The following is a 23,262-nucleotide window of genomic DNA, read 5'->3' on the forward strand; positions in this document are numbered from 1 at the left end:
GTGGATGGAGTATCGACCTGGACTGCAGAGGTCTCTGGTCCAAAATCCCAGGCTTACCTGGTCAAGGCACATATGAGAAGCAACTACTATGAGTTGATGCTTCCTGCTCTTCCCCTCATCTTTCTATCCTCTCTCTAAAATCAGTAAGTAAAATTAAAAAAAAAAAACCCACCTACTGACCAGGTGGTGGTGCACTAGATAGAACATTGAGCTGTGATGCAGAGGACCCAGGTTTGAACCTGCAAGGTTGCCAGTTTGAGCATGGGATCATAGACATGACCCCATGGATGTTGGCTTGAAGCCCAAAGTCCCTGGCTTGAGCAAGGGGTCACTGGCTCAGCTGGAGGCCCCTGGTCAAGGCATATCTGAGAAAGTAATCAATGAACAATGAGCAACTAAAGTGTTGCAACGAATTGATGCTTCTCATCTCTCTACCTTCCTGTCTATTCCTATCTGTCCCTCTGTCCCTCTGTCTCTCTCACTAAAAAAATTAAGACCCAAAATGACCAGGCCAACTTCCCCATTTCTAGACACCCTGAACCCTGGTGCCCTTCTGTGAGGTGGGGGTCCTTCTTTTGGTGTCCTGACAAACTTTTTTTTTTTTAATTTTTTAGTCAGAGACAGGAAGGGAGAGAGATGAGAAGCATCAATTCATAGTTGCAGTATTTTAGTTGTTCATTGATTGCTTTCTCATGTGTGCCTTGATAGGGGGGCCCCAGCTGAACCAGTGACCCTTTGCTGCAGCCAGCGACCTTTGGGTCATGTCTATGATCCCAAGCTCAAGCTGGTGAGCCCACGCTCAAGCTGACCTCTTCAGGGCTTCGAGCCTGGGTCCTCAGCATCCCAGGTGGTCGCTCAATCCACTGTGCCACAGCCTGGTCAGCTCTGACCAACTCTTAATTAATGGGCTCAGGGTCTAAAAACTGGTGCAGATTTGAAAGTGAGCAAAGGATGGTCACTATTTTATTTTATTTTATTTAGTTTTTAATTTTTGTTTTTGGGGATGGTCACTTTTTTTTCTTTTTTTTTTTAAGACTTTTTTTTTTAATTTTTTATTTATTCATTTTAGAGAGGAGAGAGAGAGAGAGAAAGGAGAGAGAGTCAGGGGGGAGGAGCTGGAAGCATCAACTCCCATATGTGCCTTGACCAGGCAAGCCCAGGGTTTCGAACCGGCGACCTCAGCATTTCCAGGTCAACGCTTTATCCACTGCACCACCACAGGTCAGGCACTTTTTTTTTCTTTAAGATTTTCCATTTATTCATTTTTGTGGGGGGGGGGAGGGGCAGGAAGCATCAACTGCCATATATGCCTTGACCAAGCAAGTCCAGGGTTTCAAATGAGTGACTTCAGCTTTCCAGTCACTTTTTTTTTTTTTTTTTACTTTTTTTTTTTTTTTTTTTTTTTTTTGTATTTTTCCGAAGCTAGAAACGGGTAGAGACAGTCAGACAGACTCCCGCATGCGCCGGACCGGGATCCGGCACGCCCACCAGGGGTGATGCTCTGCCCACCAGGGGGGGATGCTCTGCCCCTCCGGGGCGTCGCTGTGCCGTGACCAGAGCCACTCTAGCGCCTGGGGCAGAGGCCAAGGAGCCATCCCCAGCGCCCGGGCCATCTTTGCTCCAAGAGCCTCGCTGCGGGAGGAGAAGAGAGAGACAGAGAGGAAGGAAAGGGGGAGGGGTGGAGAAGCAGATGAGCGTTTCTCCTGTGTGCCCTGACCGGGAATCGAACCCGGGACCCTGCACGCCAGGCCGACACTCTACCACTGAGCCAACCGGCCAGGGCCTCCAGTCACTTTTTTTTGTAAGATTTTATTTATTAATTTTTATTTTTTATTTATTTATTTATTTATTTATTTTCATTTTTCTGAAGCTGGAAACAGGGAGAGACAGTCAGACAGACTCCCGCATGCGCCCGACCGGGATCCACCCGGCACGCCCACCAGGGGCGACGCTCTGCCCACCAGGGGGCGATGCTCTGCCCATCCTGGGCGTCGCCATGTTGCGACCAGAGCCACTCTAGCGCCTGAGGCAGAGGCCACAGAGCCATCCCCAGCGCCCGGGCCATCCTTGCTCCAATGGAGCCTTGGCTGCGGGAGGGGAAGAGAGAGACAGAGAGGAAGGCGCGGCGGAGGGGTGGAGAAGCAAATGGGCGCTTCTCCTGTGTGCCCTGGCCGGGAATCAAACCCGGGTCCTCTGCACGCTAGGCCGACGCTCTACCGCTGAGCCAACCGGCCAGGGCTATTTATTCATTTTTAGAGAGTGAAAAGAGAAAGAGAAAGTGTCAGGGTTGGGGGAGGGTGAGAAGCATCAACTCGTAGTTGATTCCATATGTGCCTTGACCGGGCAAGCCCAGTATAATGCCTGTGGCCAAAGCCAGGCAGGTCCACATCGGAATCGGGCAGATTGTGGAGAAACAGCGGAGCCAGAAAGCGGTGGGCCATTCCCGTTTAGTCGAGTCTCGCAATGGCAGACGAGCAAACAGGCAGGGGAAAACTGCTTCTCAAGGAAATGAACAGTAGGATGGCCCCTCACAGTGGCGGGTAGGCAGTCTGCAATTCGCCATCCACCCTGAGCTCAAGCACCCACAGCCTTACATAGACTATACACATGTGGCGCTGCCATGTGCTCATACACTAATCATGCAAAGTACTTGCAGCCAGTAAACCAGCGAGCAAGCCTAACACAGCTGTTTTTCCCACACCCAGGGTTTCTAACTGCTGGCCTCAGCATTCCAGGTCAACTCTTTATCCACTGTGCCACCACAGGTCAGGCATTTTTTTTCTTTTTTAAGATTTTATTTATTAATTTTACAGAGAGAGGAGGGGGCAGGGAGTAAGAAGTATCAACTCATAGTTGCTTCACTTTAGTTATTCATTGCTTACTTGTATCTGCCTTGAAGCAGTTAGCCCAAGGAGTTGAACCGGTGGCCTCAGCATTCCAAGTCAACACTCTGTCCACTGTGCCACCACAGACCAGGCTAAGGAGATGGTCACTTTTTGTTGGGGCAACTACCCTCAGACCTCTCATCACCCAACCTTGATTTCTTCTGATTGAAAGTTGAGGAGTACCCTTGTTGTCTGCCTGACTATTTTTCACTTGGGGATGCTGTGTTCTGTTAGCCATTTCCATCATTCTCTGAGGGTCGGGTCTCCTTGGCTGTAGCTCTGACATTTCTACTCACGATAATTGCATCTGCCTGGCTTCTGGCAATTAAGAGCTGCCACCTGGCCTCTTGTTTCAAGATCCTATCACCTCATTGCTGTAACTGAGTTCTGTAACAGCCTCCTACTCTTGCATTGGTACTTCACCTATGCTGCTGCTGCACCTCTTACCATCACATTCCTTACGGCCTTGGTAAATGGAGTATTCTGGTTATTCTGGTCTTCCCATGAAACGTAACCATTTGGTGGAATTTCTGACCTTACATAGTATATCTTTTTTTTTCTTTTTTTTTTTTTTTTTGAGTGAGAGAGGCAGAGAGGGAGACAGGAACATTCAGCTGCTCCTGTATGTAGCCTGACCAGGGAATTGAACCAACAACCTCTGCACTTCAGGACAATGTTCCAACCAACTGAGCTATCAGGCCAGGGCTTAATTTTTATTGATATTTTTAGAGAGACAGAGAGAGATAGGGGAAGGAAAAGGGAAGCATTAATTTGTTGTTCCACCCAGTTGTGCATTGGTTGCTTCCTGTGTGTGCCCTGACCGGGGATCGAACCTGCAACCTTGTAGTTTCAGGATGATGTTCTTTATTTAAAAAATATTTTTTGCCTGACCTGTGGTGGCGTAGTGGATAAAGCCTCACTCGACCTGGAAATGCTGAGGTTGCCGGTTCAAAACCCTGGGCTTGCCTGGTCAAGGCACATGTGGGAGTTGATGAAATTTATTCATTTTAGAGAGGAGAGAGAGAGAGAGAGAGAGAGAGAGAGAAGAGGGGGAGGAGCAGGAAGCATCAACTCCCACATGTGCCTTGACCAGGTCGACGCTTTATCCACTGCGCCACCACAGGTCAGGCTGTTAGAGTATTATAGTTTTTAAATTGAGTAGTTCTTTTAATTTTTCTCCATATGGATCTTTTTTTTTTAAGACTTTATTTACTCATTTTAGAGAGGAAAAAGAGAGAGAGAGAGAGAGAGAGAGAGAAGGGAGGAGCAGGAAGCATCAACTCCCATATGTGCTTTGACCAGGCAAGCCTGGCTGCGGGAGGGGAAGAGAGAGACAGAGAGGGAGGAGAGGGAGAGGGGTGGAGAAGCAGATGGGCGCCTCTCCTGTGTGCCCTGGCCGGGAATCGAACCTGGGACTCCACATGCTGGGCTGACGCTCCTGTTCTCAAATCAGTCCCCAAATCCAAGAAGGCTTTCCCTCCTGAAAAGAGACTGTAACGCTTTGCTGACACAAATATTCTTGGCAAACATCCTTTAATGGTAAATTGTTGGTCAATCCTATAAATCAATCCCTCTGTCTTTAGTTAGCAGGAACTGGTTTGCTAGAGCCTGATTACTTTTCAGTAATAAACTGAGCAGCCAGACTTTAAAGAGAGAGAAGAACTAGCAGCCTGGGAACCAGTGGTGAGATTCAAATAATTTTGAACAACTGGTTCTCTGCCCTAATGACTGTTTTAAGTATTAAAAATATATACTGAGGCCCTGGCTGGTTGGCTCAGTGGTAGAGCGTCAACCTGGCATGCAGGAGTCCCAGATTCAATTCCCGGCCAGGGCAAACAGGAGAGGCGCCCATCTGCTTCTCCACCCCTCCCCCTCTCCTTCCTCTCTGTCTCTCTCTTCCCCTCCAGCAGCCGAGGCTCCATTGGAGCAAAGATGGCCTGGGTGCTGAGGATGGCTCTGTGGCCTCTGCCTAAGGCGCTAGAATGGCTCTGGATGCAACAGAGCGACGCCCCAGAGGGGCTAGCATCGCCCCCTGGTGGGCATGCCAGGTGGATCCCAGTCGGGCGCATGCGGGAGTCTGTCTGACTGCCTCCCCGTTTCCAGCTTCGGAAAAATGCAAAAAAAAACAACCAAAAACAAACAAACAAACAAAAAAACACTGAAAGGTAGTTTATTATTTCATGCATTTAATAGTTAAATAACAATTGCCTGGCCAGATGGTAGTGCAGTGGATAGAGTGTTGTACTGAGAGTAGGCATACAACTACAGCCTGTTTATCCTCAGGTTTGAATACCTGAGGTTGCTCGCTTGAGCACGGGCTCACCTGCTTGAACTCACGGTCGCTGGCTTGAGCATGGGGTCACTTGCTCTGCTGTAGACCTCAGTCAAGGCATATATCAGAAAGCAACCAATGAACAAACAACTAAAGTGCCGCAATGAAGAATTGATGCTTTTCATCCCTCCTTTCCTTACTTGTCTATCCCAATCTGTACCCCTCTCTCTCTCTTCCTGTCACACTGTGGGGCAGCTCAGTGGTGGAGCATCGGCCTGGCGTGCAGGAGTCGTGGGTTTCATTCCCAGCCAGGGCACACAGGAGAAGCGCCCATCTGCTTCTCCATCCCTCCCTCTCTCCTTCCTCTCTGTCTCTCTCTTCCCCTCCTGCAGCCAAGGCTCCACTGGAGCAAAGTTGGCCTGGTGCTGAGGATGGCTCTATGGCCTCTGCCTCAGGCACTAGAATGGCTCTGGTCGCAAGGGAGCAATGCCCCAGATGGGCAGAGCATCGCCCCCTGGTGGGCATGCCGGGTGGATCCTGGTCAGGCGCATGCCAGAGTCTGTCTGACTGCCTCCCCGTTTCCAACTTCAAAAAAAAAAAATGCAGAGTTGGATTCAGTAGGTGAGGAATTTGTAGTTTTACCATATATCCATAGTAATTCCTAAAGTGTGTGAGACGGTCTCATTTGAAAAACACTGGTCTGGACACACAGAGAGAAGCTCAAAAATCATGTAAGGGGTTAAGGACCAGGGACTTTTTTCTATGCCTGATGTTTCCTGAAATAAGAGGTACACATACATGCTTGATAACAAGATCCTTCAAAAGCTGACGGCAGGGTTACCCACTGGGAATGACTTGGGTAGATTCCTTTTTTTAAAAAAGGTTTTATTTATTCATTTTAAAGAGTAGAGAGACATTGACAGAGAGAAGGAGGGGAGGAGCAGGAAGCATCAACTCCCATATGTGCTTTGACCAGGCAAGTCCAGGGTTTGAACTGGCACCCTCAGCATTCCAGGTTAATGCTTTATCCACTGCACCACCACAGGTCAGACTGACTTGGGTAGATTAAAAATGCAGAAGAATGCAGCCTTCTATAAAAAAGTTGTCAATATGTAGCCATCTTCAAAAGATTCCAAATCATTAATCTAATCACTCAACAAATATTTCAGTGCCTAGTTTGTCCCAGATACTGGTGGGGCATTTACTTCTGTCTAAAACTACTCTTATGTCCTGTATTCTGTTACTTCTCAGAAGCATTACTCTGTTGTTTATTGCTTTTATTTTTCTTGTCTTCAATCTCTTTTTCTTCTGGATTCTTCCTTTTATTTTTTTTTTTTTTTTTTTTTTTTAATTTTTTTTTTTGATATTTTATTTATTAATTTTTAGAGAGAGAGGAGAGAGAGAGAGAGAAGGGGAGGGAGGAGCAGGAAGCATCAACTCCCATATGTGCCTCGACCGGGCAAGCCCAAGGTTTCGAACCGGCAACCTCAGTGTTCCAGGTCGACGCTTTATCCCACTGCGCCACCACAGGTCAGGCTGGATTCTTCCTTTTAAAACATCTCTTTAATCTGAAAAGTAAAAATGTGTCTCCTCTTGCTATAATCACGTTCTATTCTCTTCTTCACAACACTTTCAGTTAGAATGCTTTTGGTTGCAAGTAGCAGAATACTCAACATACATTGGCTTAAAAAAAAAAAAAAAAAAAAAAAAGCATCTATTGACTCACATGACTGAAAAGTCCAGAAGCAATTCTGGCTTTCGTCAAGGCTTGATTTAGCAGCTCAAATGATGTCAGAAGTAGCCTACTTTCTTTCTGTTCTTGACTCTGCCTTAATCTTTGGCGTTCCACCCCACTCACACCCAGACAGCTGTAGGTTCATTCCTCATGGTTGTAAACTAGCTTGTATTCTCTCACCACATTACCAAGGAAAAGATAGAGGATCTCTCTCAAGAGTCTCCAAAAAAAGCCTGACCAGGCGGTGGCACAGTGGATAGAGCATCGGACTGGGATGCGGAGACCCGAGGTTGCCAACTTGAGCGCAGGCTCATCTGGTTAGAGCAAAAACTCACCACCTTGGACCCAAGGTCGCTGGCTCAAGCAAGGGGTCACTCAGTCTGCTGTAGCCCCATGGTCAAGGCACATATGAGAAAGCATTCAATGAACAACTAAAGTGTCTCAATGCGCAACGAAAAACTAATGATTGATGCTTCTCATCTCTCTGTTCCTGTCTGTCTGTCCCTGTCTATCCCTCTCACTGACTCTCTCTCTGTCTTTGTAAAGAAATAAATAAATAATAATCTTTAAAGAGTCTCCAAAAAAGAAGGAGGAAGCTGCTTCTCCCTAGACGACCCCAGTAACTCCTTGGTACTAACTGGGTGAGTTGTCAGTATACTTGAGTTCTCTGGAATGTTTTCCTCCAGGTACTTCCACAGAGGTATTTGCATGCAGAAAATCCCTTTTTGCATATAATTGGGAGACAGTTGAAGCTAAAACAGGTGACTTCATTTCAAAATGGAAGTAGGAAGCCTGTGTGGAAATGTAAAGCAGACTGAACACTGAATTAGGTTACAGTGAAGTAGTGTAAGTGGGTGAAACCTTCAAGGAGGACAAAGGCTTAAGGACTAAATTTTGAGAAACCCCACATTTAGGGAATGAGGGAGACAAAATGCTGAATAATGCCCTACTGGTTAAAACCATCCGAGTCTTGCCAGGTAGCTCATTTGGTTAGAGTGTCATCCTGACATGCCAAGGTTGCAAGTTTGATCCCTGGTTAGGGCACATACAAGAATCATCTAAGAAGCCTGACCAGTGGTGGCGTACTGGATAAAGCATTGACCTGGAACACTGAGGTTGCCTGTTTGAAACCCTGGGCTTGCCTGGTCAAGGCACATATGGGAGTTGATGCTTCTTGCTCCTCCTCCCTTTTCTTTCTCTCTCCTCTATAAAATGAATAAATAATAATAATAAATATTTTTTTAAAAGAACCAACCAAGGAATTCATAAATAAGTGGAACAACTAATTGATTTTTTTCTCCGTCCTTCCTCTTTCTCAAAAGTAATAATAATAATAATAATTAATTAAAAAACCCAAAAACTATCCAAGTCAATATTACCTGAATCTTCTTAAGGCTTAATCTGTGTCAAATATATATACTTTTCTGAACTTTTATTTATTTATTTTTTCTTCTTTTCCAAGTAAGAGGAGGATGATTAGACTCTCTCATGCATCCCAACTGGAATTCACCCCCACCCTGTGTCTGGGGCCAATGCTCTGCCCATCTGGGGCCATGCTCACAACACTGATTTATTTTCAGCACCTGAGGCAAAGGCTCCATGGAGCCATCCTCAGTGCCTGGGATCAATGTGCTTGAATCAATGAAGCCATGGCTGCAAGAGAGGAAGAGAGGGTGGGAGGGAAAGAGTGAAAGAGAAGTGGGAGAGGGAAGGATGGAGAAGCAGATGGTCACTTCTCCAGTGTGTCCTGACTGGGAATCGAACCTGGGACTCCACGTGCTGGGCTGACGCTCTACCACTGAGGCAATGGGTCAAGGCCAAAAATATATACTTTCCATGTATCATGTTTATTAATCTCTGGCTTTCACATGCTGACCAATTCAGGAGTAATTCAAAGTTCTCTCTCCATTATCTAGGACTACACTGTTCAATATTATAGCCACTAGCCATGTTCTAACCAAAAAACTCAAACACAGCCTGGGCTGCCAGCAACAAAAGTCAAAATTGCAAAACAAGTGCTGGTGTAAAAGGAAAGAGGTTTATTTAGGTGCTGTGACTCAGGAAAAGGGCGACTCCCATCTCAAAAACCATCTCCCCTTTCTGCTCACTACTGCTGTTGTTATAGGGCAGGGGTTGAGAACCTATGGCTTGTGAGCCAGATGTGGCTCTGTTGATGGCTGCATCTGGCTTGCAGACAAATCTTTAATAATAAAAAAAAATGTTAAAAATATAAAACATTCTCGCCTGACCAGGTGGTGGCGCAGTGGATAGAGCGTCGGACTGGAATGCCGAGGACCCAGGTTTGAGACTCTGAGGTCTCCAGCTTGAGCGAGGGCTCATCTGGTTTGAGCAAAAGCTCACCAACTTGGACCCAAGGTTGCTAGCTCGAGCAAGGGGTTACTCAGTCTGCTGAAGGCCCACGGTCAAAGCACATATGAGAAAGCAATCAATGAACAACTAAGGTGTTGCAATGCGCAATGAAAAACTGATGATTGATGCTTCTCATCTCTCTGTTCCTGTCTGTCTGTCCCTGTCTATCTGTCTCTCTGACTCTCTCTCTGTCTCTGTTAAAAAAATTTTTTTTTAAATATATAAAACATTCTCATGTATTACAATCCATTCATTTCCTACTGCTCATGTTTATGGTTGCGGGTGGCTGGAGCCAATCACAGCTGTCCTCTGGGACAACACCAAATTTTTATTAGATAATGCATAATGTACACAGGTCATTGTACGGCTCTCATGGAATTACATTTTAAAATATGAGGCATTCATGGCTCTCTCAGCCAAAAAGGTTCCTGACCCCTGTTATAGAGATAGGGAGGGGCAGGCCCCCCCACCCACCCAATTATGTTTCTAGCTTTTGATGTACTGGGGCTCTGTTCATTCATGTTTCTAGCTGTTGGCATGCTCTGTGTAAGAACCTGCCCCTGCAGCCAACTTGGTTAGTGGGGAGACTCCATGAGGGCGCTATCTGACTGTGGGTAACAACGTAGCTATTTAAACTTTAATTAGTTAAAAAAAATATTTTTGAATAGTTGATTGTGTTGTGTGCTCATCAACCAAAGGCAAATCATATTTGTCCCTATTTACTCCCCTTGCCCTCAACTCCCACTCCCAACACCCTAAATTAGTTAAAATTAAATAAAATGAAAAATTCAATTCCTCAATGACACTAGCCACATTTCTTTCTTTCCTTCCTTATTTTCTCTTTCTTTCTTTCTTTCTTTTTCTTTCTTTCTTTCTTTCTTTCTTTCTTTCTTTCTTTCTTTCTTTCTTTCTTCTTTCTTTCTTTTCTTTCTCTCTTCCTCTCTTTCTTTCTCTCCTTCCTTCCTTCCTTCCTTCTTTCTTTCTTTTTCTCTTTTTTTTTTAATTTTTAGTGAGAGGAGGGGAGGCAGAAACAGACTCCCCCCATGCACCTGGACTGACCAGGATCCACCTGGAAAGCCCACTAGGAGGGCAATGCTCTTGCCATCTGGGGCTGTTGCTCCATTGCTCTGCAATGGAGCCATTATTTTAGTGCCTGAGGAAGAGGCCATGGAGCTATCCTCAGAGACAGAGGACAACTCTCTAGAACAAATTGAATCATCACTGTGGGAGGGGAGAGAGAAAGAGAGAGAGAGAGAAGGAGGAGGAGGGGTAGGGGTGGAAAGCAGATGGTCGCTTCTCCTGTGTGTCCGACCAGGTATCTAACCTGGGACATCCACATGCTGGGGCCACCATGCTCTACCACTGAGCAAAGCCACCAGGGCCTACACTAGCCACATTCCAAATGCTCAATAGCCACATGTAGTTCAAGGCTACCATATGGAATACTGTTATGAGGGAATGATAGAGAACATTTCCATTATCATAGAAAGCTCTACTACAGGGGTCCCCAAACTACAGCCCGCGGGCCACATGCGGCCCCCTGAGGCCATTTATCCGGCCCCCGCTGCACTTCCGGAAGGGGCACCTCTTTCATTGGTGGTCAATGAAAGGAGCACATTGACCATCTCATTAGCCAAAAGCAGGCCCATAGTTCCCATTGAAATACTGATCAGTTTCTTGATTTAAATTTACTTGTTTTTTATTTTAAATATTGTATTTGTTCACGTTTTGGTTTTTTACTTTAAAATAAGATATGTGCAGTGTGCATAGGGATTTGTTCATAGTTTTTTTTATAGTATGGCCCTCCAACGGTCTGAGGGACAGTGAACTGGCACCCTGTGTAAAAAGTTTGGGGACCCCTGCTCTACAGGCTTAGAAGATCTCTGCATATTTGCCTGTACTTCCCATTGCTACCTGGGTATGCTGTTTCTATTAAAATAGAAACGTGGCCTGACCTGTGGTGGTGCAGTGGATAAAGCGTCGACCTGGAACACTGAGGTAGCCGATTCGAAACCCTGGGCTTACCTGGTCAAGGCACATATGGGAGCTGATGCTTCCTGCTCCTCCCTCCTTCTCTTTCTCTCCCTCTTTCCCTTTCTCTCTCTCTCTCTCTCTCTTCTCTGAAAATTGAATAAAATCTTTTTTTTTTGTATTTTTCTGAAGCTGGAAACGGGGAGGCAGTCAGACAGACTCCCACATGCGCCCGACCGGTATCCACCCTGCACGTCCACCAGGGGGCGATGCTCTGCCCCTCCGGGGCATCGCTCTGTCGCGACCAGAGCCACTCTAGCGCCTGGGGCAGAGGCCAAGGAGCCATCCCCAACGCCCGGGCCATCTTTTGCTCCAATGGAACCTCGGCTGTGGGAGGGGAAGAGAGAGACAGAGAGGAAAGAGAGGGAGAGGGGTGGAGAAGCAGATGGGCGCCTCTCCTGTGTGCCCTGGCCGGGAATCGAACCTGGGACTTCCGCACGCCAGGCCGATGCTCTACCACTGAGCCAACCGGTCAGGGCTAAATCTTAAAAAAATTAAATTAAATTAAATAGAAACGTGACCCAAAGTTGGTCAAGCTGTATACTTAAAGATAGTGGCCCAAACTGGGATATATTATTTAGGATTAGGGACACTAAGGGTGATAAACCTGCATGAACAATGACTTAAGTAGGAAAAAGAGTTTATTTTTCATGGTAAAGTCCAGATGTAGGCAATCCAGGGCTGTTTTAGTCGCTCTAACTCACAAAGTCCTGAATGTCCCAGGCTCCTTCCTGTTTTCTGCAGGAGGTTGCCCTCAACCTTATGGTTCAGATGGAGGTTTAACTGTCATTTCCAAGTTCTTGGCAATAATGTGAAAACAAAGGGGAAGGAGAGGGAAGACACGTGCCAGACGTCTTTTAAGGAATCATAATATTTTCACTCCCATTGGTAGCTGCAAAAGAAGCTGGAAATGTAAACTTATTCACATGTCCAGATAAATATTGTATTACAATGAAATAAATGATAAACATATACCAGGAAACAATGAGTAGTTTTCCCCAAAGGGCTCAACTGCTGAATATGAGGACTAGGTAAGGAAATGTCAATCAGGAACTGAAGCTATTAAGTCTGTCCAATATTTAAACCCTGGCCAGCCTGACCAGGCAGTGGTGCAGTGGATAGAGCGTCGGACTGGGATGCAGAAGACCCAGGTTCGAGACCCAGAGGTCGCCAGCTTGAGCGCGGATTCATCTGGTTTGAGCAAAAGCTCACCAGCTTGAGCCCAAGGTCTCTGGCTTGAGCAAAGGGTTACTCGGTCTGCTGAAGGCTCGTGGTCAAGGCACATATGAGAAAGCAATCAATGAACAACTAAAGTGTCGCAACGTGCAACGAAAAACTAAGAATTGATGCTTCTCATCTCTCCGTTCCTGTCTGTCTGTCCCTGTCTATCACTCTCTCTGTCTCTGAAAATTAAAAAACCCAATACTAAACCCTGGCCAGTGAAGTTTAGCCCAAAGCAGTTCAGGTTGAGAATATTTGTCATGGTGTGGCAGGTGTAGCAGGTCTTTCCCAAATCCAAGTCAGGAGGGTGCTGTGATTTTAGTTGTAGAGGATAAAGTTGCCTCATTCTCAACTGATACTGGTGTAGGACAGTTTGGGGTTTTACCTGCCAGGAGCAGACTAAGACCTGAGCCACAGAAAAAGAACATGTCTGTATCCATATATTTATTAAAGTAATATCACAAAGTGCTTGGCTTTAGAGATGCGGATAGAAATAACCCCCAAAAAAGGTTAGACAATTCATTTTGTTTAATGCAAAATCCCCTTGAACACTGCCAGTTCTTTCTAATTAGGTGAACTTCCTCATCTGCTAGACTGTCTGGACTGCAAAGTGGGCTTCCCCATCAGGAGGGACTGTCTTGGATAGATGGCCTTGAGTTTCAAATCAGGCCCACTTTCTGTGTTAGATGAATAAATGGTCATTCTGGTTTTTTATTTATCCTCCTGTGAAGTTGCTTGGCATGAAGCAATCCTCTGAGTAAATAGATAAAATCAAGTTTCTGGATCAGTGGAACAGAGAACAAACCCTGGATCTGTAGTGACACCACCACACCCAAAATTCCCACAAGGTAATTTCCCATTCTAAAATCATTTCTTTCCTTTGCCTGGATCATACCATGATCATTCTTAAACTCTAAAGGGACTTCATCAAGATATAAAATTGCTGAATTCTATTGCCTATTGCCTGAACTATTGCAATACTTTTTTGCAGGCCTGTGTCACTACAGCCCTTCCTAAAGGTGTTCATGACATTTGTCCTTTGACCTCTTGAGGCAGTACCCAACCTGTGTCTAAATTTGTACAGGTTACTGTAGAACAGTGGTCCCCAACCTTTTTGGGGCCACAGACTGGTTTAATGTCAGAAAATATTTTCATGGACCGGCCTTTAGGTTGGGACGAATAAATGTATCATGTGATCAAGACAAGTGTCAAGAGTGAGTCTTAGACGGATGTAACAGAGGGAATCTGGTCATTTTTAAAAAATAAAACATTGTTCAGACTTAAATATAAATTCAATGGAAATAATGTAAGTTATTTATTCTTTCTCTGCGGACTGGTACCAAATGGCCCACTGACTGGAACCGGTGCGCTGCCCGGGGGTTGGGGACCACTGCTGTAGAAGACTTATTTAAAATTATATGACAAAATTACTATTTTAAAGGTTTACCTCTTATTGAAAAGGTTTGTACATAAAAAAATGAATAAGCATTTTACTCGTTTATTTTTTTAATGTTTATTGATTTAAACGAGAGAGGAGGGGAGAGAGAGAGAGAGAGAGAGAGAGAGAGGACATCAATCTGTTCCTGCATGTGCCCTAACCAGGGATTGAACTGGCAACCTCTGCGCTTTGGGACAATGCCCCAACCCACTGAGCTATGCAGCAGGGCCAGTTTAGTTGTTTATAACCTATTTTTTATTTGAACATAATTATGTGTCAATATGTATAGCATAAAGAATAAATATTATAGGATGTCAGAAGGAGAGCAATCATTATGAGATAAATACATTAGGGAAAAATTTTAAGGAGAACATGGGAGCTGTGTTCTGAATAGGCGCAATGTATTAATTAGGACAAACAGGTGCAATGTATCATTAGAATGTATTGGTTGGAAGTGATAGAAATCCAACTCAGATTAACTTAGGTAAAAGGAAAATATTGGTGCTTGGAAGTCAAGTAAAGACTCAAGAGCCAAGCCATGCCAAAACAGTTGATGCAGCTGGACCTCAGGAACAACTAGAACTGGCAAATACAGGCTTTGAACCTTCTATATCATCCCATTCCTATCTTTCTCAGTACCTTTATTTTATCTTGCTGCAAACCAATTTTCTTCACAATATTAGTAGTTAACTCAGGAGCTCCACAAGATTCACCAGGGATAAAAGGGCACTTTTCTCATTTTAATTTAGAATATTCCTGGAAATAACTAGACCAGGTTCTTACCCCTGGACCAATCAGTGGAAGTGGGGGGAATCATGTAAACACATGAGACCAAACTTATGGGATGAGAAGAGGGAGGAATGCTCAGAAGAGAAAATATTAACTCTATTATGGGGAGGAAAAGTGTGGTTTAGGCAAATACCAGCTTTGATGAGAAATTGAGGATAAATATGGGTATTATAGATGGAGTAGGATATTATGGAGGGTTTGGGATTTATGCAGTGGGCCATCTGGAGGCCAAAGGAAAATGGTGTGTAGCTCTGGGTACCACATTTTACAATGGAAATAGACAAACTGTTGTGGCCAGAGTAGGGCAGTTAGTTGTATAAGAAGAGTAACTATCCAGGTTTCACTGGATTTGGGAAAGAAAGCAAATGATCTCCTGGCTGGTTGGTTCAGTGGTAGAATGTTGTCCTGTGTGTGGAAATGTGGGTTCAATTCCTGGTCGGGGCACACAGGAGAAGCACAGATCTTCTCCATCCCTCTTCCTCCACTCGTCCCCCTCTCATTATTCTCTCTCTCTCTCTTCCCTTCCTGCAGCCATGGCTCAATTGGAGCGTGTTGACCCTGGGTGCTGAGGATGGCTCCATGGCCTCCATCTCAGGCACTAAAAAGAGCTCAGCTGCTGAGCAACAGAGCAATTCCCCAGATGGGCAGAGCATCGCCCCCTAGTGGGCTTGCTGGGTGTATTCCAGTGGGGGAGCATACAGGAGTCTGTCTCTCTGTCTCTCCTCCTCTCACTGAATTTTTTTTTTTTTGCATTTTTTCGAAGCTGGAAACAGGGAGGCAGTCAGACAGACTCCCGCATGCGCCCGACAGAGATCCACTCAGCATGCCCACCAGGGGGCAATGCTTTGCCATCTGGGGTGTCGCTCTGCGGCAACCAGAGCCATTCTAGTGCCTGAGGTAGAGGCCATGGAACCATCCTCAGTGCCCGGGCCATCTTTGCTCCAATGGAGCCTTGGATGCGGGAGGGGAAGAGAGAGACAGAGAGGAAGGAGAGGGGGAGGGGTGGAGAAGCAGATGGGCGCTTCTCCTATGTGCCCTGGCCAGGAATCGAACCTGGGACTCCTGCACGCCAGGCTGATGCTCTACCACTGAGCCAACTGGCCAGGGCTGAATTTTTTTTTTAAAAAAGAAAGAACATAGGTAAAAAAAAAAAAAAGAAAGAAAGCAAATGATCATATAGCAAAGAGAGCTCAATATGATTTAAGGTCGGTAAGAAGTCTAAAGGAATGAGGCCAAGGACAGCCAAAGATTTCCAGCTTAGAAGGATGCAGACATTTACAGAAATAGGGAAGATAGTAGGAGTTAGTACTGGTAAATATGATGGCTCACTTTTAGACATACCAAATTTGAGATGCTAGTGGTATATCCCACGGCTGGAACTGCTATGGAGAGGCTGGAAATGTTTACTAGGGTGCAGGGGAAGAGATTATCACATTGTCTTTAGATAACTCATCTCTGAAAGCAGAAAAGAAGAAGGTGTAGTCTAAGTTTTGGAGATAACCCCATGTAAGGCTGTGGGAATAGAAAGAAGTCAGGGAAGGAGACAGCTAGAATAGGTTGGAGGAGGTAGGAAAGCTAGGCAAGTGTAGAGACTAGGGAAGTCAAAGCAGAATTTCAAGAAGGAAGAGGTGGTAGTGTAGAGACAAGTGATGGTGGAAACTTGGAAAAGGCAATTATATTTGATGTGGTCTATTATTATTATTATTATTATTAATTGGTTTCCGAGAGAAAGAGAGAGAGAAAGGCTTGTTGTTCCAGTTAGTTGTGCATTCATTGGTTGCTTCCCGAATGAAGTCCTGACCAGGGATGGAACCACAACCTTGGCGTTTTGGGGATGACTCTAACCCACAGAGCTAAGTGGTCAGAGCATTGATGAGGGGTGAGGTCTTTTCCTAATCCTGGTCAGGAATATGTCGATTGCTAAGGGTTACAATTCAAGCTGAGTGAACCCTTTATCCCTGCTAGCACTATACTAGGTGCTGGGCACAGGAAGAACAGCACAGTCTGGACCCAAGAAGATCACAGTGTGATGGAAGAAGTGAGAAGTAAATGAACAATTAAGATACAATGTTGAAAGTGCTTCAACAGAGGTGTGCACAAGATATAGAAGCCCTGCGGTGTGGCGACACCAAGGGGCGGGAGCGAGAAATGGCGGGTAGGACGGTTTTGCTGTCCAGGTGCGTGCTGGGTCTTCAAAGATTCTGCGGAGGAAAACCAGTTCTTTGAGGCCATTGCTTTTGGGCGGCTGTGGGGCGATGGGGCGTGAGGGGACCCTGGCGCCGAGCTAAGGGACTTGAGCAATATCAGCGTGTTATGTGAAAGATGCGGGATGGCCTGACCTGTGGTGGCGCAGTGGATAAAGCATCGACCTGGAAATGCTGAGGTCGCCGGTTTGAAACCCTGGGCTTGCCTGGTCAAGGCACATATGGGAGTTGATGCTCCCAGCTCCTCCCTCCCTTCTCTCTCTCTGTTTCTCTCTCCTCTTTCTCTCTCTCCTCTCTAAAATGAATAAATAAAATAAAATTAAAGAAAAAAGAAAGATGCGGGATGGAGTTACGAGATGCATGAAGAAGCAAATAGCTTGTCTTATTTCTCCCCTTTTTCTCACATAGGACAGAAAAGATTAGGAGTAGTGAAAGCCGGACTTTTTGTAAAGCTTGTCGACCAAAAGCCTCAGGTCGCTTGCTTGGCTTGGGGATCCTCGTTTTTATTTCTAGGTCTTCCCGGAACTCTACAGTCAAAATACTGGTGTGGCGGCGGCTTGTAAAAGCAGATGGACCTACAGCGGGAAAGTGAAGTACCCGGTAGGGAAAAACTGGAGACCCGGGCGGAAACTACTCTTCAGCGCGGGCGGGGGAGGCAAGCCGGAGTTTTCTGGCGGTATTTGCGTCTCGGATGCGGAGGGCGACAGATCACGGACAGGTGAGGGTCGAGGGGAGCTTCTCACCGCGGCATGGTTGGGACAGCTACCCCACTCGGATTGGGACCTTATTGCCTGGACTCGAGAGTTTTGTCACTTAGTGTTTGACCTCGGGCAATTTTATCTTGGAACCTCTGTTTTCTCGTCTCTGTAAGTGGAATAATAATAGTACCTCTCTGACGATTGTTGTGAGGAGTCCATGAAAATACATTTAGAACAGTTTCTAGCACTTGGTAAGCCCTTGATAGGCAATCTATAAAAACTGCTCTCTTTATCTGCGCGGGTTACCTGCAGTCAAAAGTCATCAACTTTCGGCGAGACCGTCCGTTTATGGATTTGACTTTATTGGTTAAAAAAAAGAAAAGGAACCATTTATAATTTTTCTTTTTTGAAAGAGAGACAAAGACCGCAAGGGAGAGAGATGAGAAGCATCAAGTCGTAGTTAGGTCGCGTTAGTTGTTCATTGGTTGCTTCTCATACCTGTGTGTGTGCGTGAGGCCTCCAGCATAGCCAGTGACCCCTTGCTCAAATTTCAAGCCAGCGACCATGGAATCGTATTTATGATCCCACCTCAAGCTGGTGAGCCTGTGTTCAAGGCAGATGACCTCAGGGTTTCAAACCTGGGTCCTCGGCTTCACAGGTCAATTCTCTATCCCCTGTACCACTACCTGGTCGGGCAAAAAGCATTTATAATTAAAGTTCTATTAGAGAAGTAGTAACACTCCTGAGGGTTTGGAAATAGGATAACCATTACTCATAATGCCATCATACTGCACAAGTTTGAGACTTTTATCCTGCCTCCCTCCTCCAAATATTTTTTCTGTACCTTTTTTATATTGTAATGTTAGCATATTTGCAGGGTTGTTTTTTTTTTTCAGAGACAGAGAGAGGGATAGACAGGGACAGACAGACAGGAACGGAGAGATGAGAAGCATCAATCATTAGTTTTTAGTTGCGCATTGCAACACCTTAATTGTTCGTTGATTGCCTTCTCTTACATGCCTTGACCGCGGACCTTCAGCAGACTTAGTAACCCCTTGCTCGAGCCAGCGACCTTGGGTCCAAGCTGGTGAGCTTTTGCTCAAACCAGATGAGCCCTCGCTCAAGCTGGCGACCTCGGGGCCTCAAACCCTGATTCTCTGCATCCCAGTCCGACGCTCTATCCACTGCGCCACCGCCCGGTCAGGCATATTTGCAGTTTTGATTCCTTTGTTTAAATATTTGCTGCTTAGTGTAGCTTATGTATGGGGTATAAGAGAATAATTTTTACGATTGTACATACAAATTCCATTTTATGGGCATATTTTTTTCCTAAATTTCTTTATATGTAGAGATAAACTATAAGTACTATAAGTGAGGAAGTTTAAAAATATATTTTTAAGTATTTTATTTATTTATATATATATTTTAGGATTTTATTTAATCATTTGAGAGACAGAGAGAAGGGAGAGGAGCAGGAAGCATCAGCTCCCATCTGTTGTTCCTTGACCAGGCAAGCCCAGGGTTTCCAACCGGTGACCTCAGCGTTCTAGGTTTATGCTTTATCCACTGTGCCATCACAGGTCAGGCTGGAAATTTAAATATTACCTATGATTCTAGGACCTCATCTCAACTTTTTATTTTTCCTGGTTTCCTTCTATTTTTAGCCCATGTGAAAACATATTGTTGGCATGGTTTTCACTTACTCAGTAAACATTGAGCATTAGTTATGTTCAAGCCATAGTCCCTAAGATTAAGGCAGTCAGGCTGGTAGCTAGACAGATAAAAGCAAGAGTCTAATATATAATATATGAGGTATGCACATATGAGAATATCGAGGAAGAGCAAAGTCAATGTCCTCCACAGTCAGAGGCCACCAGAAACGTGTCTATTGTTGAACAAGATGGGTTTATTCCTCCTTGTAGTGAGGGAGGACACATACCAGGGAAACCTTGGGGCATCTCAGAAAGAGGGCCTTAGAAGGGATTTGCTATAGACATGCATTGTTTAGCAACAGGAATACATTCTGAGAAATGCATGGATAGGTGATTTTGTCCTTTTATAAAATTATTTTTTATTTTAATTTCTTCTAGAGGCAGGGAGGCAGAGAGACTCCCGCATGTGCCCCTATTGGGATCTACCTGGCAAGCCCTGTTTGGGGCCGATGCTCTGCCCATCTGGGGCCGTTGCTTCTTTGCTTGGCAATCAAGCCATTTTAGTGCCTGAGGTAAGGCCATGGAGCCATCCTCAGCACCTGGGGCCAACTTGCTCAAACTATTCATGCCATGACTGTGGGATGGGAAGAGAGAGAGAAAGAGAAGGGGGGGTGTGTGTGGAAAAGCAGATGGTTGCTTCTCCTGTGTGCTGTGACTGGGAATTGAACCTGGGACTTCCACACGCCAGGCTGATGCTCTACCACTGAGCTAATCAGCCAGGGCCAATTTTGTCCTTTTCTGAATACCATAGAGTATACTTACACGAACCTAAATAGTATGCCCAGTGGTTTTCAATTTTTTTACTGTTTGGAACTGATGAAAATAAGAATTATTTTGGGGATTGCCATGGCAGAAATCACCCTGAACATAAGTGAATTTGATTATGATTATTGGATTTATAGTCTTTATAAAACATCAGGGTACTTAAATCTTTTGTGGACTGGTGTTTGAAAAACACTGGTATAGCCTGACTTGTGATGGCGCAGTGGATAAAGAGTCAACTGGAATCCTGAGGTCACTGGTTTGAAACCCAGGGCTTGCTTGGTCAAGGCACATGTGGGAGTTGATGTTTACTGCTCCTCCCCCACTTCTCTCTCTCTCTCTCTCTCCGCTCCTCTCTAAAATGAATAAATAAAAATCTAAAAAAAGAAAAGAAAAAAACACTGGTATAGCTTACTGTACATGTAGGTTCTATGGTATAGCCTATTGCTCCTACACTATAAGCCTGTACAGCATGTTACTGTACAAAACAACATGAAATTAAGTACAAGAGAAAATGATGTAATCAACAGACATGGTAAACACAAGATATGAGAGGCTGCTGCTGGTGTAACACAACCTACAATTTTATGTCAAACTTTTATTTTTTTACAAGTAGATAGAGTACACTTTAAAATAACAATAAAAAGTACAGTACAGTAAATAAACCAATAATGTAGTTGTTTATTATCATTATCAAGTATTAGGTACTGTATATAATTGAGTGTGCTATACTTTTATATGACTAGAAGCGCAGTAAGTTTGTTTACATCAGCATCATCATAAACATTTAAGTAATGTGCTGCACCATGATGTTAGGACGGCTGCGATGTTACTAGGTGATAGGAATTTTTCAGCTCAATTATAATCTAGGACCGCCTTTGTATACTCAGTTCATAGTTGACTGAAACATTATTTGGTTATTCAGTGCATGACTATATTGGATTTAGGCTTGTGTTAAGTGATTTTGGGGAACCTAGTCAGGAGTTAGAGGTAATTCTGTGATTGGGTATCTTAAATCTTATCTAGGAGAGAATTTTATGTATCTTCAATAGATTGAGGCTAATGCCATCACTAGTTGAGATTCAGCAGGTGCTTATAGTAGGATAGTAGATTGTTGGTACTTTTGTGGTTTGAACAGTGTTCTTTTTTTTTTCTTTGTGTTCAGATAAGATTACAGTTGGTCTTAATACAGCTGAGGGTATTGCTCATGGATGTAAAGAAAAGTTAGGCCAGGGATTGGGCACATTCTGGAGGGCCATCTTTACCTTTTTAGGAGTTTGAATTTCTAGGAGAAATTGGTGAATTATGAGGGAAGTACCATATTTAGAAAAATCCCTTACTGTGGAATTGGGAGGAAGTCAAAGTCAGGGAGATGTGTTAGGACTTTGCTCCTTAAAGGGTAGTCTGTTGGCCTACAAGGACATCACCTGGGAGCTTAATAGAAATGCAGAATCTCTCGCCGGACCTGTGGTGGCATAGTAGGTAGAGTGTCGACCTGTAATGCTGAAGTCACCTGTTCGAAATCCCGGGCCTGTCCCGTCAAGGCACTTACGTGAAGCAACTACTCTGAGCTTTTGCTTCCCACTCCTCCCCCTTTCTAAAATCAATTAATAAAATCTTTTTAAAAACTGCAGAATCTCGGACACCATTCTATACTTAATAAATCCAAATCTGCATTTTATAAAAATTCCCCAGATGATTCATAGGCACTTTAAAGTTTGAGAAGCCCTTTGTTAGGGGAATGATAGTAGTCCCAGGAAGAAGCAATAAGGCATTGAACCATGACACTGGTGGTGAAGGTGGAGAAATGTGGAGATATTGTTTGTTCAACAAATATTAGAAGTCTTCTGCATGTCTGACCCCATACTGGGAGTTGGAAGTACCATAATATCTCTTCCCTCAAGACACTTCCATTCTGGTCAGGGAGACTGACAAGTGAACTGGTTAGTGAACTGTAGCAGGAAAAGTGTAAGCCCAGGATCGATGAGAACTTCTCAGAGGGATGTGGTCTTGGTAAGAATTGAGTAGTAAAGGAAGGGTTCTTGGATGATAGCCAAGCTGAGTTCCAAAGGGTAAATTGGCCAGGCAAACTCAGTAGACGGCATTCCTGGCTTAGTAGTAGCATGGGCCAAGGCCTGACATTCAGAGAACAAGTCCTGAGCAGAGTTTATTAAACTACAAGTGTTTTCTGGGATTGGAGCACAGAGTGAGGTGTGACTAGAGGTGAGGTTGGAGAGTTGAGCAGAGGCTACATCTGGAGGAATTGTAGACCCTGTGGAAAAAGTTAGGGTTTATTCTTAAAACCATGAGGGAGGTTCTGAAGTGTTTTAATCAGAAGATAAATGATTAGTTTTGTATTTTAAGACTTTGTAGATGCTGAGTGATGAGGTGGGGTTGCAAGTATATAGACAGGGAGCAGAGTGCAGTGATCTAGGAGAGAGAAGGTACTTATGCATCTGAGGTGGGGAGTGAGGGAGGAGGGGTATTCTAGAAAGTATGACTAGTTTTAAGTTCTAGTTAGAGTAGTAGTCTGGGTGTTACTATTTTTTTTTAATTTTTTGTTTTTTATTTATTCGTTTTAGAGAGGAGAGGGAGAGAGAGAGAGGAGAGACAGAGAGAGAGAAGGGGGGGGAGGAGCTGGAAGCATCAACTCCCATATGTGCCTTGACCAGGCAAGCCCAGGATTTCGAACCGGTGACCTCAACATTTCCAGGTCGACGCTTTATCCACTGCACCACCACAGGTCAGGCGTGGTACTATTTTTTAAGCATTCATTTTATTGACCTTAGAGAGAGAGAGAGAGAGGGACAGGAACATCAATCTGTTCCTGTGTATATCCTGACTGGGGATTAAACCGCCCGTCTCAGTGATTCAGGATAATGCTTGAATCAACTGAGCCATCCGGCCAGGGCGGGGTGTTACTTTGATGTAGATTCTTAGGCAACTGAGGCAGGTAAGCTGGATTTTGGCATTTTTTTCCCTTAGGGTTTTTGTTTTGTGTGTGTGTGACAGAGACAGAGAGAGGGACAGATAGGGACAGACAGACAGGAAGGGAGAGAGATGAGAAGCATCAATTCTTCGTTGTAGCACCTTAGTTGTTCATTGATTGCTTTCTCATACGTGCCTTGACTGGGGGGGCTACAGC

The 23,262-nt window shown here is 44.7% G+C and overlaps 1 protein-coding gene across 3 annotated transcripts in view; it reads left to right on the forward strand.

Annotated features, from left to right (window-relative positions):
* The first annotated feature begins 17,568 nt into the window (after nucleotides 1–17,568).
* NDUFAF1 (NADH:ubiquinone oxidoreductase complex assembly factor 1) overlaps nucleotides 17,569–23,262 on the forward strand; it is a 32,828-nt gene continuing 27,134 nt past the window's right edge. For 2 of the 3 annotated variants that reach the window (XM_066277029.1, XM_066277032.1), the window contains exon 1: nucleotides 17,569–17,663. The gene's annotated coding sequence lies outside the window, so the exon portion shown is untranslated. Of the gene's footprint in view, nucleotides 17,664–17,697; nucleotides 17,812–23,262 lie in introns of those variants that run through there. The other variant, XM_066277030.1, reaches the window with a different exon arrangement.

Source organism: Saccopteryx bilineata, chromosome 4 (genome assembly GCF_036850765.1).
Source record: "Saccopteryx bilineata isolate mSacBil1 chromosome 4, mSacBil1_pri_phased_curated, whole genome shotgun sequence".
In the NCBI taxonomy this organism is placed as follows: Eukaryota; Metazoa; Chordata; class Mammalia; order Chiroptera; family Emballonuridae; genus Saccopteryx; species Saccopteryx bilineata.